Source organism: Camelus bactrianus, chromosome X (assembly GCF_048773025.1).
Source record: "Camelus bactrianus isolate YW-2024 breed Bactrian camel chromosome X, ASM4877302v1, whole genome shotgun sequence".
NCBI lineage: Eukaryota > Metazoa > Chordata > Mammalia > Artiodactyla > Camelidae > Camelus > Camelus bactrianus.
Window position 1 is genome coordinate 13,926,099 of NC_133575.1, and position 15,886 is coordinate 13,941,984.

Genomic DNA, 15,886 nt, shown 5'->3' on the forward strand with positions numbered 1-15,886 from the left:
TTTCCTGCTGGCCTCTCCTGATACCACCTTTGCAGAAGTGTTGCTCTTACTCCCACTGCCTTCTTACAGATGGATTGGGTGGATATTCAGCTCCTCACTTGGCCCTGCTAATACCTTCCCAGCAAGAGTGGACCACTGATTCACACGGCCTTGTTGTGTCTGCTTCATCCTGCAGACACTACCCTGGCAGGGGCGCTAGAGTACTGTTACCTGCTTCTGCCTGGGGGAAGACAGAAGATCAGCTCAGGACTGGACCTGCCAATACCGCAAGAGGGTACTGGAGCGCTGCCTGCTTCTGCCAGGCAGGGATGGAAGATGAGGTCCCTGCTTCCTAGGGGGGCGGTGTGTGTATGTGTGCGTGTGTGTGTAAGAGTGTCTACTTGCTTAGCCTCACTGAAACCTCAGTTGGGGTGATGGTGCAGTTTTTCCATTTCGGTTTGCCTGAGTAGGGTGAGTTACCCATAATATTTTCTGCTGTTAGCCCATCCTTTTCCTGGTCTTTTGGTGGTGGGGTACAGGCTTTTCTTGGCACTTTTTATATTTGCCTCTTGTCGGTTCCAGGTCAGTGTCTTCTGTGACACCCTATCGGGGATACGTGGGAGATGATGAGGAAACCCGGGGAACTCACTGCCATAGTATGCCTCAGGTCCTGAAGTCTCTGGGCACTCATCCTCCTTTCCACCCTCTCTTCCCATCTTTGTTTGTGCATTAGGTACAAGAGTTTTTAGTTTTAAGAGGAAGCACTTGGGCGAAATGGGGCTACTCCATCTTTACCCAAACTAGAGGTTTCCACGTGTGTGTGAAAATTCTCTAAACACCCATTTATATGATAATAACATCGGTTCATTCTTCAAATATACCATGTGTCGAGCACTGTGATTGAGACTTGGTCCTTACCTTCAGAGACCTCACAGTTTTATAGAGTTCAAAGATTTGTGAAATAGATTTTAATTTGCCCCATGGCACTCAGGTAGAAAACACAATTCTTTATTTTAGAAAAAAACTAAATCTAGCTCCATACCACCTGGCTTGTTGATATTACTGGCACACCTTTGCCCCCCATGGTCTGATACAAGCCTCCTTTGGTCTATGACATATCAGGCAGAGGTGTATCCTTAGTGCCTTGTGGTTGCCATGGTTACCATTGCTTGTTACTTGGGTTACCATTAAACTTTTTGCCAGGAGCTGCCCTCCAGTGGGCATTGTTTCCCTGGACCTAGGTTTCCAGGCTGTGGTGCTCAGTGATCAGACTGGAGGGATCTCTCCAAGCACCACCACTGTCCAAAGTCCTGGACACCCCTCTGCCTCATACAGAAGATGCAGCCCTGTAATCCTCCCAGTCCTAGAGGAACGTCATCTCTCTTTGACATTAGCCCATTGGACGGGAAGTTCGGCTCTACTGTAAGTCTGGGCTTTATATAGTAAGACCTGTTAGTTTTCCCTAGGGGCAGGAGAAGCCCCTCAGGGACAAACCCCATGTTCTCTGCTTTCCCTTGGAAACTTACTTTAGTGATTTGGGAATGCCCAGAAGTAGAGCATTTGGAACTTGATGATAATAATAATGATAATAACATTTAGCTCATGTGCTGTTCTGAGCATTTTCCCTGTATCTTCTCATTTAATCCTAATAGCAACCTTAGGAATAAGTGATATTATTAGACCTAATTTTCAAAAAAGGAAATTGAGGCACCAAGATGTTAGGTAACTTGCTTAAGGTCACTTAGCTAGTAGGTGGTAGAGCCAGGATTAAAAAATCTAGGCAGCGTGGCTCTGGATCTGAAGTTCTTACCTTCTGGATGCGCAACAGCCTTTGACTTTCACTTTGCTTTTTATTATTTGTTTGAAATCAAGATTGTGTCTGAAAGGAGTGCTTCCCGGCTTCTGGAAGGTATCACATAATTAAATGTAATTAAAGAATGTTTCTAATTAGAAACACTTACTGTTTTCTTTCTTATGAAACCATATAGGTAGATCTGGCAGCAGAAGTATGAAAAACAACTTAACCAGTACATATCTTGTATTTTAAACTGTTCGTAGTATAGTCCTCTTAGAATCAGATTTTTTTATTTGTTTCTGAAAGTAGGCAATAATGATTTTGTTAGAAATTTCTGCCTTTTTGTTTGGTTGTTTAGGACTCATGAGAAAATTTAACCAGTTTTTTTTTTATACAATTCTGATATTTCCTATTGCTTTGGGTTCCTTTTTGTTCAAATACAGGTAGTAGAATAATTAGAAGGATGTGATTCAAAAGTCATTGTATAGGTATTATCCATGCCATTAGATTTCAATTCTGCTTGAGGGGCTTATTGTAAAGCAGTTCTAATGTAGTCAAGTTCCTTTGTTCAGTAAAGATTCGTGCTGCCCTTTCACTTGATTTTTCAGTGAAAGTGTGTAAATGTTTCCATTTATTTGAAGTGTGGAATCAAGTTCATTTACAGACATATTCTGTGTACTTGATAATATAATCTAACAGTTTATTCTATTCCTTACAAACACAGAGTGCTGAATATAAAATTTCTGCCATGTTTTGTTAGAAAATAATATATAATTTCTCTTAAAGTCATCCATTAATTTGCATTTTTCCATACCATTGGTTCCTAAACTTTTACAGGCACTTTCCCCACTATGTGATTTATGTGAAGCAGGTATCTTTTTCAAATTCATTTTGATTTATCACCTCTGCCATTTAAATACATTCTTTATTGATACAGAAAGATTCTTTGTTAGTTCTGGCTCAAGAGAAACCACTGGAGTGAGCTTTGAAACTTCAGATTAATTCATTAAGCAGACATTTGCTAAAACACCTGCTGTAGGGGGTCTTGCTAGATGTTTGGAATAAAGAACAAGAAGGATGTGATTAGTGATTGCAGAGAGCTGGCGTTCTGGGAGGAAAGGCTCATGATGGCATAGTCATTAGGATGTGGTCTCTGCCCTTGAGGAGTTCAGGGACCATCAAAGAAGGAAGATGTCAAAAAACAAGTCATTCATTTAAAAATTCGGATGATTGGTCCTTTTAACAAAAATAATATTTCAGTCTTTATTTGGGTGTTTTTAGTTAACATTTACGTGTCTCATTTCTATGTCCTCTGTATCCATTGCCTCATTTCCTCTTGATCTCTGTAAGATCCTTAAGAGGTATTTAGAGCTACTAAACTGCTCATCCAGCCCACCCTTTTGGAGAACCTTTCTCTGCTCATTGAGGCGGGAGTTATGTGATGTGCCTACGCTCACAGGTCAGGTATCGGTCCCAGGTAGGCAGTGAGGCCTAATTGCAAACCACAGATTCCAGTGCACTTGTGGTAAGAGTTAGTTTGGTTGGAGGTGTGGATAGGGTCCTAAGGACCACAAAAGAGGAGAACATAAAACAAACTGAGGGATCCTGCAGTGCCTCAAAACCTGAAGGAGGATTTTGAAGGAGGAAAAAAAGAATTAACTAGAAGTAGCAGAGTTGGCTTCTTGTCATTTAAGTAACAGCAAAGCAATGCTCTGTTGAACTGACCTGTTTTGCTTTCTTTATAACGGTTACCATCATCTTCTTGTCTGTTTTTTGTTTTCTTATTGTATATCTCTTCCCTCCAGAATGTAACTGCCATAAGAACAGGGGCCCATTTATCTTGTTTCCTTGTATCCCCACTGCTTAGCACAGTGCCTGTCACCTAGTAGGAGCTTCAGAAATGTTTGTTGATTGAACAAATGAATGAATGGAGAAAGGATGAATGCTGGAGGCAGAGTGTGAACATATAAAAGCCAATATGTGTGAAGTCTCAGTTGAGAAACTGCAAATAATTAGGTGTGACAGGAGGAAGAGTGCTTTTTCTTAAAAGTTAGGAGATGAAGCATGGAATTAAAACTTTATCCCGGAAGCCTTGGAAAGCTTCCAGGCTGCATGATATGTGATACGTGTTTCTTTTCCTGAATTCAGTGATTGACAAGCAGAGTACGTTTGAAATATCTATTAGGTGCAAAACTGATGACCTCACTTGGGAGACTATTACTAGAAGAAGATTTCAACTAGAAAGCTTTGGTGATACTCTTGGCGTCAAGCAGCCAGACGACAGACGATGGAATTTTGTCAGGTTTATAGTGTTCCTTGGCTAATTCTCTTGAAATATTGAACCGCTTGGGATTTACATTCTATGGTTGTTTCAAAGGCATGGCCACTTTGGGGATTTTCTTCTTCCTCCTCCTCTTCCTTTTCTTTTTTGCTTTAGTGCTCAAGTAGCATAGCAGAGGTCGGTTGTCTAGCTTCTTTATGTGATGGCGGTAAACAGTTCCTCTTCCATGACTGTGTAACAATATGGTACAGTTCACTTCAGTGGGCATTTTATTATGTGCCTACCACATGCAAGACAAAGTGCTGGGTACTTGGATATAAAAATAAGCCTGACTTTCAGCTCTTTCAAAAATATTACAGTGCTTTCTTCAGCAGCACATATATTAAAATTGGAATGACACAGAGAAGATTAGCATGGCCCCTGCACAAGGATGACATACAAATTCGTGAAGCGTTCTATATTTAAAAATATATATATATATTGCAGGTTGCCGATTTATGCTTGATACTCATCTCTTTCCATGGTAAGAGAAGGTGAATCTGGCGTTTCATAGTTTTCCCCACAATGCATACATAAGATAGAACAAGTTTTCACTAAATTAACTGACACTTTGAAAATAAGTTTTTAAGAAAAGAAAGATTGTTACTACCTATATTGAAGGTACTTTTCAATTTTCTTCATGGGTATGGTATGGCAAAAAGCTGTGACTTAGAACTTTTCCCACATTTTGGTTGTACCATTTTGTTTCCTTATCTGCCTTTGTGTGAACAGATCTGTCAGAAATCATATCACGGGGTCCCTAAAGGTAATCCAGTTCAGTTGTTCGAATAGAGAGCTAAGTTTCTCTTGCTGTACCTATCCATCTTCCACATCTTGGCTGTGCTGTAGTGACCCTGCACCTGAGCACCTTATGTCTTAGTAGCGTATAGATTTTATACAGAACATAATTTCTGCTGCTTTTGAACTTTGGTGTTTCCTCAAGTGTGTTTCTGTCCTAAAACCCTAGCTTATTTTTCATGAATTGGAAAAAACTGAACCTTGGTGATATTAGGGCTCAAGGTAGGCCACCCCAAAATATGTCACAATGGCATATTGATTATTTTGAATTGAAATTGCTTGAGAAATAGCTGATGCAAGAAGGAAAATCTGACCCATCTCTGTCCGCCTAAAAGCAGGGAATAAATCTCCCACGTGAAAGGTGCACCTTGGACATCTAGAGGTAGAGGGACACCCTTATCATCAGAGACGGGGAATTCAAATCTGAGGAGCCTCTATACACAACCTGGTTACTGCTTTAATTTACTGTCCCAAGCCCAAACTGTGTTTAAATTCTTCACTAATTGAGCACCCAGAACCTAAGTTTCTTTGTCCTGTCACTTCCTCGCAAATTTATTCTTTCTTTGTCTAAAAAGTATAAAAGCTGCTTACTTTGGCCACTTGTTTGGTCTCATTTCTAGGAGACCTCCATGCACATGTATTTCCCCCTCCCAAACAGTGTGTTAGCTTTTTTTTTAAAAAAGGTTTTAGTACTCTCATTTTCTTACTTTATAAGAAATTGTAAAATTAGGGCAAAATATTTGCCAAAAATTTTATATAAACAGATGCATAATTTATCAGTGTACTGTTAAAAGCAAAATAGAATCAGACATTCTTAAAAAGTGATTTAATAACCATTTTAACTATACTGTCTCTAACTTCAGCAAAAGGTGTGTCTATAGTCATGGGTCTGGGGTTTGTTAGGATTCCCAGGAAGCAATGAGCATCTTGAGCCTCTGCAGTAGCAATTGTTGTTGCTACAACAATCTGCTGTAGTTAGCTTTCTGTACATTGTTTACCCACTAATGTCTGCAGAACTTAAGTGTGCTGACTTTAAGGTATCTACATAATTTATTGGAAAAATTGGTCATGAGAAAGTTAGGCACAGCTAGTTCTTCTCTCAGTAAAGGTATCTTTACCAAGCTGTCTGTCTATAACTAGTTCAGCAGAAAACAGTTTTTGTCTTCATTTGGACCATGTGTTTTTTATGTCAATCATCAGTCCATTTTAATATTAAACCTTTCTTTGTTTTTTCTTCTGTCATTATACCTGAATGTTTACATATTTAACAGGAGTGATCTTTCTGGAATACCTGGTGATGTATCTTTGGTTAATAAATTGGTTTTTCTGTCCTGATCTTTTCTTCTATCATGGTTCCAAGTACAAGAGTAGGGTGAATGCTTTGTAGGGGAAATTCCTTTGAGACTTAAAGGAGAGATGAAAGACAGCCCTTCTAGGTGCCAGAGGAATGTGGACAGAAGATGCAGAGTTAGGGCAGGCAAGTGTTGACATTCTCTTCCCCGCCTCCCCGTTCCTCCCACCACCTCTGGAGACTGAAATTCTGTGTTTAGGGGGATGGTAGGTAGGTTGAGGGTAAAGCCAAACGTGAAAGAAGCTTGTGGCCGATTCCCCTCTTGGAACTCAGGGTGGAAACTGCCTTGCAAGATTGCCTCGTCACAATGGAAGCAGCAACAGCAGAGTTAAATGGCATGATGTGACTAGGTGGAGAGAGGATGCCTGGGCCTCCTTCAGCTTAAGAGTGTCTTCTAAGGAATCCCAAAGTTATTATGCACCCCAGGTAGCTAGAATAAGAGCCAGTGAACCTGTCAATGGGGATGCTGTGTTGAAGGGCAAGCTGATATCAACACTATAGTTGTTGGCCAGGTAGCAGGTGTAAATGAGATTATGCAGTCTAGATGTCTTCAGCAATTAAAGCTGAGAAGGAGCCAAACAACCAGGCCAGACCCCTGGGCTCTAAGCCAAGAGTGAGTATTCAAGTCCACAGCCCACACAGGATCCAACAGTAACATCAGGTCAGTGTCCGGGGTTCAGGCCTATAAGGAATGTTCTCTTGGAGACCAGAGAGCCCCAGGGGGCAACACAAGGGCCTGTGCATGTTTATCTGCGAGCCCTTCATTCCCTTACCACAGTGAAGTTGCATAACCCCACTCACATCCATACACCCAGCTGCCATCTTGGTAGAAGCAGGGAGAAAATCTGAAGGGAAAAACTGATCCTATACCTGAAAGAGGCTATAAACCAGAAAGGACTTAGCTACTATAGAATGCAAGTTAAAGTCAAGGTCAGAGCTTGAAAAGCAAGTTTAAATCAGTTATAGAAAATTAAAGAGCACATCTTAGGTTTAGTCTTTGAGGATATATTGCCAATATTTAAATTTAAACTTTTTCCGCTATTGAGCAGCTTAAGTCCAGTGATTGTCTGATTGAGGTTGTAGATTGTGCTTGCATTTGGCATGCCTAATTAAAGCTGTATCTCAATTACTTGATCACTAGAAGTAGAGTTTTCATTTTCTCATTATCTACTCATTGTTATAAAATGAAGGCAAATGAAATAAAATTGTAACATAATTGCACGATAACTATAGTATGAACATGATGGTTAATATTACTAAACTGAAATGTTGTCTGGCAGGCTTCATTACCATGTGCTCTGAAATTTCCATTCATTTGCTGATAATAACAAGTCTGAGTCTGGTGTAGACAAGGTGGTTTGAGAGCCTCTGTATATAATGTCTGAAAGTGTGTGCTGTATGAAATCAAGTGTGTCTCGAATTTTGTATGATCTGTAAATACCGAGCTAAATTGTTTTGAAAGTTCACCTATCTCTCCCTTTCTATTAAAGAAAGTTGCTATTTGCTCTGCCAGAGGGGTTAGTGAAAATTATTCTTTGGATGCCTCATTTTTCATCTTGATTACTACATTTTATTTTTTGAACATTTTATAAATTACCTAATCTATCATATTAACATAGGGTGGTAAATTTATGTTAGTCTGTAACTATGAGGTGAATTATTTTTAAATGATTCGCTTAAAATCAGCTCTATTGAGGTATAATTTACATACAAAGACTGTACCTTCTTATAATACAGTGAGGTAGTCGTTTTAATTGTACAATTCAGTGAACTAGTTTCCTTAGTTCATCATGGTTGCATCCTTTGAGATTATCAGCCAGTGTCCTTTCAGGTTGGTATTGATCCACTAACAGTTATACTGGACCATATTAGAAGTACTTTCTAGGCATTTGAGTTTGTTTGCATCTATCAGCTAAGTGGTTCTAGACATTTATGTTTTTTATTCTTTTATTTGTGGCACTCAGATGTCAGTCATCTAGGTGGCTCCGAGTATCACAGCCTTACTGGCTCCGTATACTTGTAATGTTCAAGTAAAAGTAGTTCAGGACTTTACTGTGGGAATTCCAGTGGCCTCCTTAAGAATGTAAAAGAGAGCTTCTCCCTTTGATTTTCTCTTCCCATCAAACTCATTTTCTTATATCTCATCTCGGCGAGGAGGGCTCTTCCATTCTTTCTGTTCCTCATTGGCCCAAGCTTTACCTCTTTTCCTTCATTTTCCCAAAGCTCCACTAATACAAAATGACTGGAAGTCTGTAGCACATTTGCACTGAGGATTTGAGGACCACATTACTATACAGCACTGTAACTTGTATTAGCCAGTTCCCGGGTCTGTGACAATTTCCTTCACTGGGAATGTCTCACACCACACAAATGTTAGTTATTAGTAAATATGTGACACCTCTGTTTCCATATTATGTTTTGCCAGGCTAGAGGAAATCTGTTTTGTCACAAAATGGAATAGAGGTGATGGTAAAGGATAATAATCCTTATTTTATTGTTTCAGGTGGAGAAATGAATCAATAAATGATAATTTTTAATTTAGTAAGCCTTCTGATATAACTTGATAAGTATTCACAACCTAGTAACTGCAACCATTTTATAGTAATGCTGTGAAAGAATTTTTTAACAAAAAGAAAGCAATATTGGTTTTGCAGTGCCTTTTTGAGATCTGCAAGAGGCCAGAGTAGCCAAATAGCAAAAGAAGTTTTTAATCAAGACAGTATAATTCCTTCTGAAGTCTAAGAGCTTACTCAGATTCATGCCTACTGAAGGAGTTCTGGAGAGGGCCGGATGAAGTTTTCAAGGATGTTATGTTCTTTTATTATCTTCACTTTTTTAAACTTTCTGAAGAAACAAGGAAACGGATCTGTCTTAATATTTCTCCCACTGTCCTTGAAAAAAACATAAATGTGTATATTTGTATTCTGTGGGGTTTTTTGTCTTGTTTTGTTTTAGTTCCTTGTATACCAAGGAATGTCTTTTATTATTTTTAAAATTGTGGTAGGAAATAGTGTTTCTCTGTGAAACTGTAGTGGAGTTATTAGTAAATGATGTCCAAATAGAGGGATGGCCCGGGCTGGCAGGATGTACATTTTGAATTGGTGATGCAGTGCAGTGAGACATTTGCAGGGGCACTTTCTCTCTTGCTCAGCATACTTTTACACCAGTCATATGTTTACTTCTTACCTCCACACTTGCAGTCCAGTGGTGGAATCAGATAAATATGTCAAGGTGTCACTTTAATGCAAGTTATGAAGGAGAGGTGTCTGCTCAGAGAGCATCTGGGGCTTCATACCTAGTCATGGGGCTATGGAAAGGCTTTCCTGAGGGAGTGAGGACTGAGCTAAGGCCTGAGAGGTAGTATAGGTTTGACTGGGGCAAGGGAGGGCCAAGCTTTTAGGAGCAAAGGGGACAGGCCCCATAGCAGGAGAGATGGTGAGGACTGGCAGGGGCTCAACAAGCAAGGGAGACCTAAGGAGAGGAGGTTGAGAGCATCCGACTGGTCTCGGGACAGGCCTTGCAGGCCATGTGAAGGGGCTTTGACATAGTCCTTAGGGCAGGAGAGTTTGGGGAGAATTCTGAGGGGAAGTGATAGGGCAGTGAAATCAGATTTTTGTTTCTAAATGAAGAGCCTGGGTGTTGAGTGGCAGACATATTAGAAGGGTTAGGAGGCTAGGCAGTACTGCAGGTGGAAAAGCCAAGGTCTCCAACTAGGATGGGAGTGTTCAGGTAGAGAAGAACAGTGGACCAATTTGGAAAAGGTTTAGGAGGCAGAAATCAGCAGCATTTGGGATTGCAGACAAGGGAGATGTCGAGTGATCCTAAACTTCTGGCTAGGGTTCATGGAGATTTGGGGCAGGAGACAGGACCAGAGTCAGAGGGGAAGATGAAGGAATGGTTCAGCATTCTATCTAAATATTTTACTTCCATTTACTCTCGTTTTATATCTCAATAAAGATTTATGAAGGGCAGATCTAGCCCAAGGGTAGGTAGAAGGAATTTGATGTTTAATTGGAAACAAATGAGAAAATAGATTTTGTTACGTAGGAATTTTATTACTGACTTGGCTTGAAGGCAGTTGTTTTCTGTAAGACTTTTTGTAAGATCTCACTTCCCACATCTTCCTTTCTTGGCTGCATGCTCTCTCTTGTTCTTGATAGTGTATTAATATTTTCATACGACTATCCTCTTTTTAAAGGCTGACATGAAGTAAATTCTTTGTGAGTTTTCCTTGTAATGCTTTTTAAAATGTAGGCGTTTTTAATAAAAGAGTAATATTTTAATATATCTTTTGGTATATTTCACTATATAATGTTCTAATTGAGCCATATTACAGAAGTTATAAAAGTAGTCATTGTTTTATGAAAATGAGATGAATGTAGATAGTGCCATGATTAATAGCTTTGATGATTTTTAAAGAATTAATCTTTTAATCACCCCATTTTCAACTAAAACTTCTTTTCACAGTGTATTAGTCTTTTCCAAAGCTTTACCCAATCTCCAACAAGTGATCAGTCTCTCTTTTAAGAGGGAGTGTTTATAGTGGAATACCACAGAACACTTAAAATGAATAAACTAGAACAGGGCTTCTCAACATTAGCACTTTTGACGTTTGGGGCCAGGTAATTCTTTGTGGTGGAGGCTGTCCTGGGCACTGAAGGAATTTCATCAGCATCCCTGCCCTCTACCCATTAGATGCTACTAGCCCCCCACCCCATTGTGACAACCGAAAGTGTCTCCAGACATTGCCAGATGTCCCCTGGAGGGCACAGTTGTCCTCAGTTGACTAGATTTATGTTTAAATCTCAGATATACAATGTTGTGCTAAGGAAAAAAAAAGTTATTGCAAAAATATATGTGCAATAACATGCCAGTTACATGGTTTTTAATGTACAAAACAGTAAATTTGTTTATGGGTAAATTCATTGGTAGTAATAAAAATGTGCATGGGATTGGTACATACCAACTTCAGGACAGAAGTTACATTGAGGGAGAGAAGGAATGGAAATGCACTAAAGTATGGTTGTGACATTTCACATTTCAGAAAAAGAAAGATCAGCAGCAAATAAACCAATATGTTATAAACTTAAATCTCAAAGGGGTGTATGTTTTTTCCTTCTATTTACATGATCAGTCTATTTTAAATTTCTGTGGTGTTCGTTGTATTTTTAAACTTTTGTCATAAATTTTTACTTACTGTCCTGCATTATTACACACCAGGTGTAAGCTTCTGTACATATGAGATGCTTCATTTACTCACTCATGTCAAACCTAGGATGTCACACGTAAAACCTCACATAAAGCAGAGGCCCGATAGACAGTTCTTAGCCGACTGACTGAAATGTTCTCCTTCTTTGCTATAGCTTGTTTCTTTTCTGATTAAGTCTGAAGTACTTAAATTTAGTAGTTAATCTAACTTTTAGTGTTAAATTTAGTAGTTAATCTAACTTTTAGTTTAATCTAACTAAATCACTTAATTTAGTTAGTTAATCTAACATAGTTACCATAATCTAACTATGGTACTTTACAAGTAATAGATAATGCAAGTCAAGGAAAGACCTCTAAGGGATTTCTTGGAAAATAGTCTAGTTTTTATTGTTGCATATCCTGGATAACATTTTGCATTTCTCTGGTACTTGGGAAACATATGTTAGCTCCATTGTATCTACCTGCCATGGAATGTATCCTATGCTTGAATTTACTCCCATTTTATCATTTTACTCATGATGTAAAAATAAGTAAGATAATTTGTCTAAGTTGTTGTATAAGGTTTCTGTGAAATAAAAGTCAGAATATAGATACAGATGGAAATAAAATATTTGCACATACTTTTAGGTGTATAAATATTAGACATTATTAGAAAACTGTTGGAAAATTTTTGTTGGTGCTAACATGTGTTTTTGAGAAAATGAAGAAGAGAAATAATGGTGCCTCGCCAGGCGGATGTGTGTATGTGTTTCAGAGTATATCCTTTTCAATAACAGAACTTACATATATGGCTTGCAAAGGTGTATAGCATGGCCAGTGATAAGAAATGGCCTCCAGAATCAGTCTTCCTGGGTTTAAACTTTTAGCCCTAATATTCTTAGCTGTATTACCTTGGGGCAAATTATGGAACTTCATTAAAAGTCAGTACATCCTCATCTGTAAAATGAACATGATGATAAGCTCCTCTTCTTATCATACTGATTTGAGGATTAAAGGAGATAATACATGGGAAGCACTTAGCCCAGAGCCTGGCACAAAAGTACTTAAAAATAATAACCTAAAATAAGGCTTACTTTTTCAGTTACCATGTCTGTCTATAATGTGATAATATTTATGTTTATAGGGTTTTGCTCTTGCTGAAGGAGCACGTCAGTGTTTGAAAGCACTTAAATGATGGGGTATTTGCACACAAAATGCAGATTGAAATATTTTAAAACACTTCAGTTGTCAAGCTGTATTCCTTGCTATCTAGATGAATAAATAAAGAATTTCTCCCGAGGAAGGGCTTCCTCAGAGAGTAACTGGAGAATGAATTGTAGAATGTAACCTTTAGAATGGTTTAATCCACGAATAGCAGAGTAAAATAAAATCAGTATTTTTTTCTGCTCTGTTTCATAATACATGTTGGATATTTTAAATCATAGAGCAAAACATTAAAAACAATGACTCTTGCTACTTCCTTATACAGTGTATGATCGGTTTAGAGAATTCACTGTTCCAGAGCATAGTTAAATCAGGTTATGTAACTGCATTTTGAATAACTTAGTAAATTTTATGATTGTTAATACTAACCACTTGCTTTGCCAGCATCTTAAGAAGGAACAGTTGATTCTGGAAATAAACCAATGACTCAGAAACTTTAGACAGTCAGTAGCAGGAGCGAGTTTTAGTTATAAGTCTCTGTGTCCAGTGTGGTTGTTCACTGATTGAGGCATGATTTTTATGGGGTGAAGATTTTGAGAAAAGTAGAAGAAATATAGGCCCTAGAGATATTTTTCTGTTTGTTACTACTTACAGAATTTATTTCTCATTCTCGAATTTTTTTTTTTTCAGCTGAGGAAATTTATTCTGGGAGATGTTAAATGCCTTAGTATAGCTTGTTCATTCATGAAGATAGCAGTACAATTCAGGAATCTCTATCTTTTCTGCATTCCAAAGTGATATAATTCCAATTTTGAGGCAAAATTAAGAGTGAGACATGGATTTATCATTAATGTTTGCTTATATATTTTATCACATCCTTAGTTTGTTTTTTAAAATGTGAGCTCTTAACTAAGTCATTGTTTAAACAAAGGCAGACGTTGAAACAAGTAGCACATTACACTGATCGTGCTAACTACAGCTGGTGACATTCTCTTGCAGACGTTGTGGGGGCAATGGCATGCTTTTTGAATAAACTGAATTTAAAGCACAGTTCTTCAGGGTTATTTCTCATATTTTTTCTTCTTTGTCTACACATATTATGTGTAGCATCTCAGGGTGATGAAATGAAGATATTAAAAACAAAAACTCATGAAAGTGCTGTTAATTGAGAAACCAAACATTGAAGATCATTGGCAGGGTCCTGGGAGATGGATTGAAAAATACAGCCTTGAACATCATGCTGTTTATTCTATTTCCTGAGCCAGAATAGGGCAAACTGTACGAAGAGAGTGGGAAAAGACCTGGACTCATGCCCACAGGGGCTGGAAACAGGTGGCCACCTCAGGGTGGTAACTATATCTGACCCTTCAGGAGCTGGAGCTCTCTGTCCCCAGTAGCCCATGTCAGCACCTGTATTGCCAGATCTTTTCAGAGAGACACAATGCCCCAAATACAGTAAGGCAAGGAGTAAAGACGGATTGGAAACAGCATGTTGCATCCTAGGATTCACAGACCCCATGAAAAGGTGTGGTGAACATAGATTAGTGGGAGCAGGATGTGCTAGGAAGTATGTGCTCGGCAAACAACTTAGAGAACCTCGCTCAGGTGGCCCTCGCTGTCCAACCTCAGACTGTCCAACCCAATGAGAAGAATATTTGCTAGGAATCCAGGTTTTGAAATTGGGGTTGGGTGCATCAGTCTGCCTTGAAATTCAGGTTGCTAAAAAAGACCCAACTACCTTTTTTGCTGCCAGACTCCAGGCCTGGTGGATCTCTTCCTATCTTAGTAAGGATGTGTTTAAAATGGGGGTGAGGGGTGTGGCTTATGAAAAGACATGGGTAGATAAAGAAAACACTGTGCTAAAGATTTAAAAACAACACATAGTTCTAAAAGTGATTTTTTTTTTTTGTAACAAGCAGGTGAAGTTGTCTCCTGAAGGACAGCCAGGAGGATATGACCTCTATTGTGATAAGAAGCTATAAAACAAGGCAAAAATTGTAGAAATTGACCAAGATAAAGAAACCTAAAATGATGGCAGTAAAAGAACAAAGTTGATGTCACAGTTTTTATTAGTTCACTCTGAAATAGTCATTTATTAAATATTTTTTGAACACCTACTATCTGCCTGCACTTACAATGCAGTAGTGAACAAAACACATAAAGCAATTATGAAAAATTCAACCTAAAAGTTATAAGGTTTCTAGTGGAAACTATTAGAAAAATAGGAGTGGAAACAACATTTGAGGTTGGTAGAAGAAAAATTTTCTAAGTTCTTTGATTTCCAGGTAATATTAGTTCAAAATATGCACATACACACCTACACACTTCTAGATACATTCTGATAATTAAAAATTTCCATTCCAAGGAAAAGGAAAAGTTCTGTCAGCATCTGGACAGAAGAGAAGGTTATTTACATTGGAACAAAACCCAAATTGAACTCAGAGTTCTTTTCTATAACACAAATAAATACCTGAAGACCATCAGGGCACTGCTAGCCTATTTGGAGCCTTTCATTTTCTTCCTGGATAAGTATCTTAGTATATGGATTTTGTTATAACAAAACACTTTACTCTTATCTACTGGAAAGTTGCTTTAATAAACATACAAACCTGCGATATCTATGATGTGAACAGGGCTTTCTTTACAGGACACACAACCTCACAGCAACCCTGAAGATGGTGGAGAACATAAGGTTGTCTTCCCAAGAATTCTGTGCCATTGATGTGTGAGGGCTTTCAGATATGTAAAGACCTGGAAAATAGGATACTTTCTCAGAAAGCCATTCAAAGATGTACACTGGCTGAGCAAAAACTTAATGCAAATCGAGCCCTCAAATGTGTGCAAACCATGGTAGGAAATATGTAAAGAAATATAGGCTAAATATAATAGCTCATGTGTATATAATTACAAATTAAATATAACAGCCAAAACCAATTCTCAATAATAAATTTATTTAACAAAATGGTATAAGAAGAATCAGGCTATATAACCCCTCATTAATTTAAAACAGTTTAAAGTGACAGTAATTTAAACTGGTTCTGGCATAAGAATCAACAGATCAATAGTATAGACTAGATTAGAAGGCTCTGATGGAAAATGTAGAGTATCTATGTAAGAATGCTAAGATGCCACAAAACTAGAAATCCATGGTGAAAGGTATCGGGAAAATTGGTTCAGTATTTAGAAGTTATTTTAAATTTAGATTCCCTTACCATATCACATATTAAAATAAATTACAAGTAGATAAAGACTTAAAGAATAAAATTAAATCATTAAAATATTGAGATAGGTG

General features: G+C 38.2%; 1 protein-coding gene and 1 non-coding gene across 5 annotated transcripts in view; both read left to right on the forward strand.

Annotated features, from left to right (window-relative positions):
- CDKL5 (cyclin dependent kinase like 5) overlaps positions 1–15,886 on the forward strand; it is a 190,763-nt gene that overhangs the window by 84,636 nt on the left and 90,241 nt on the right. The gene's annotated exons all lie outside the window — the stretch shown is intronic.
- On the forward strand, positions 4,414–4,520 carry LOC123616700 (U6 spliceosomal RNA). Its single transcript, XR_006724712.1, has one exon. It is a non-coding gene; the product is annotated as a U6 spliceosomal RNA (small nuclear RNA).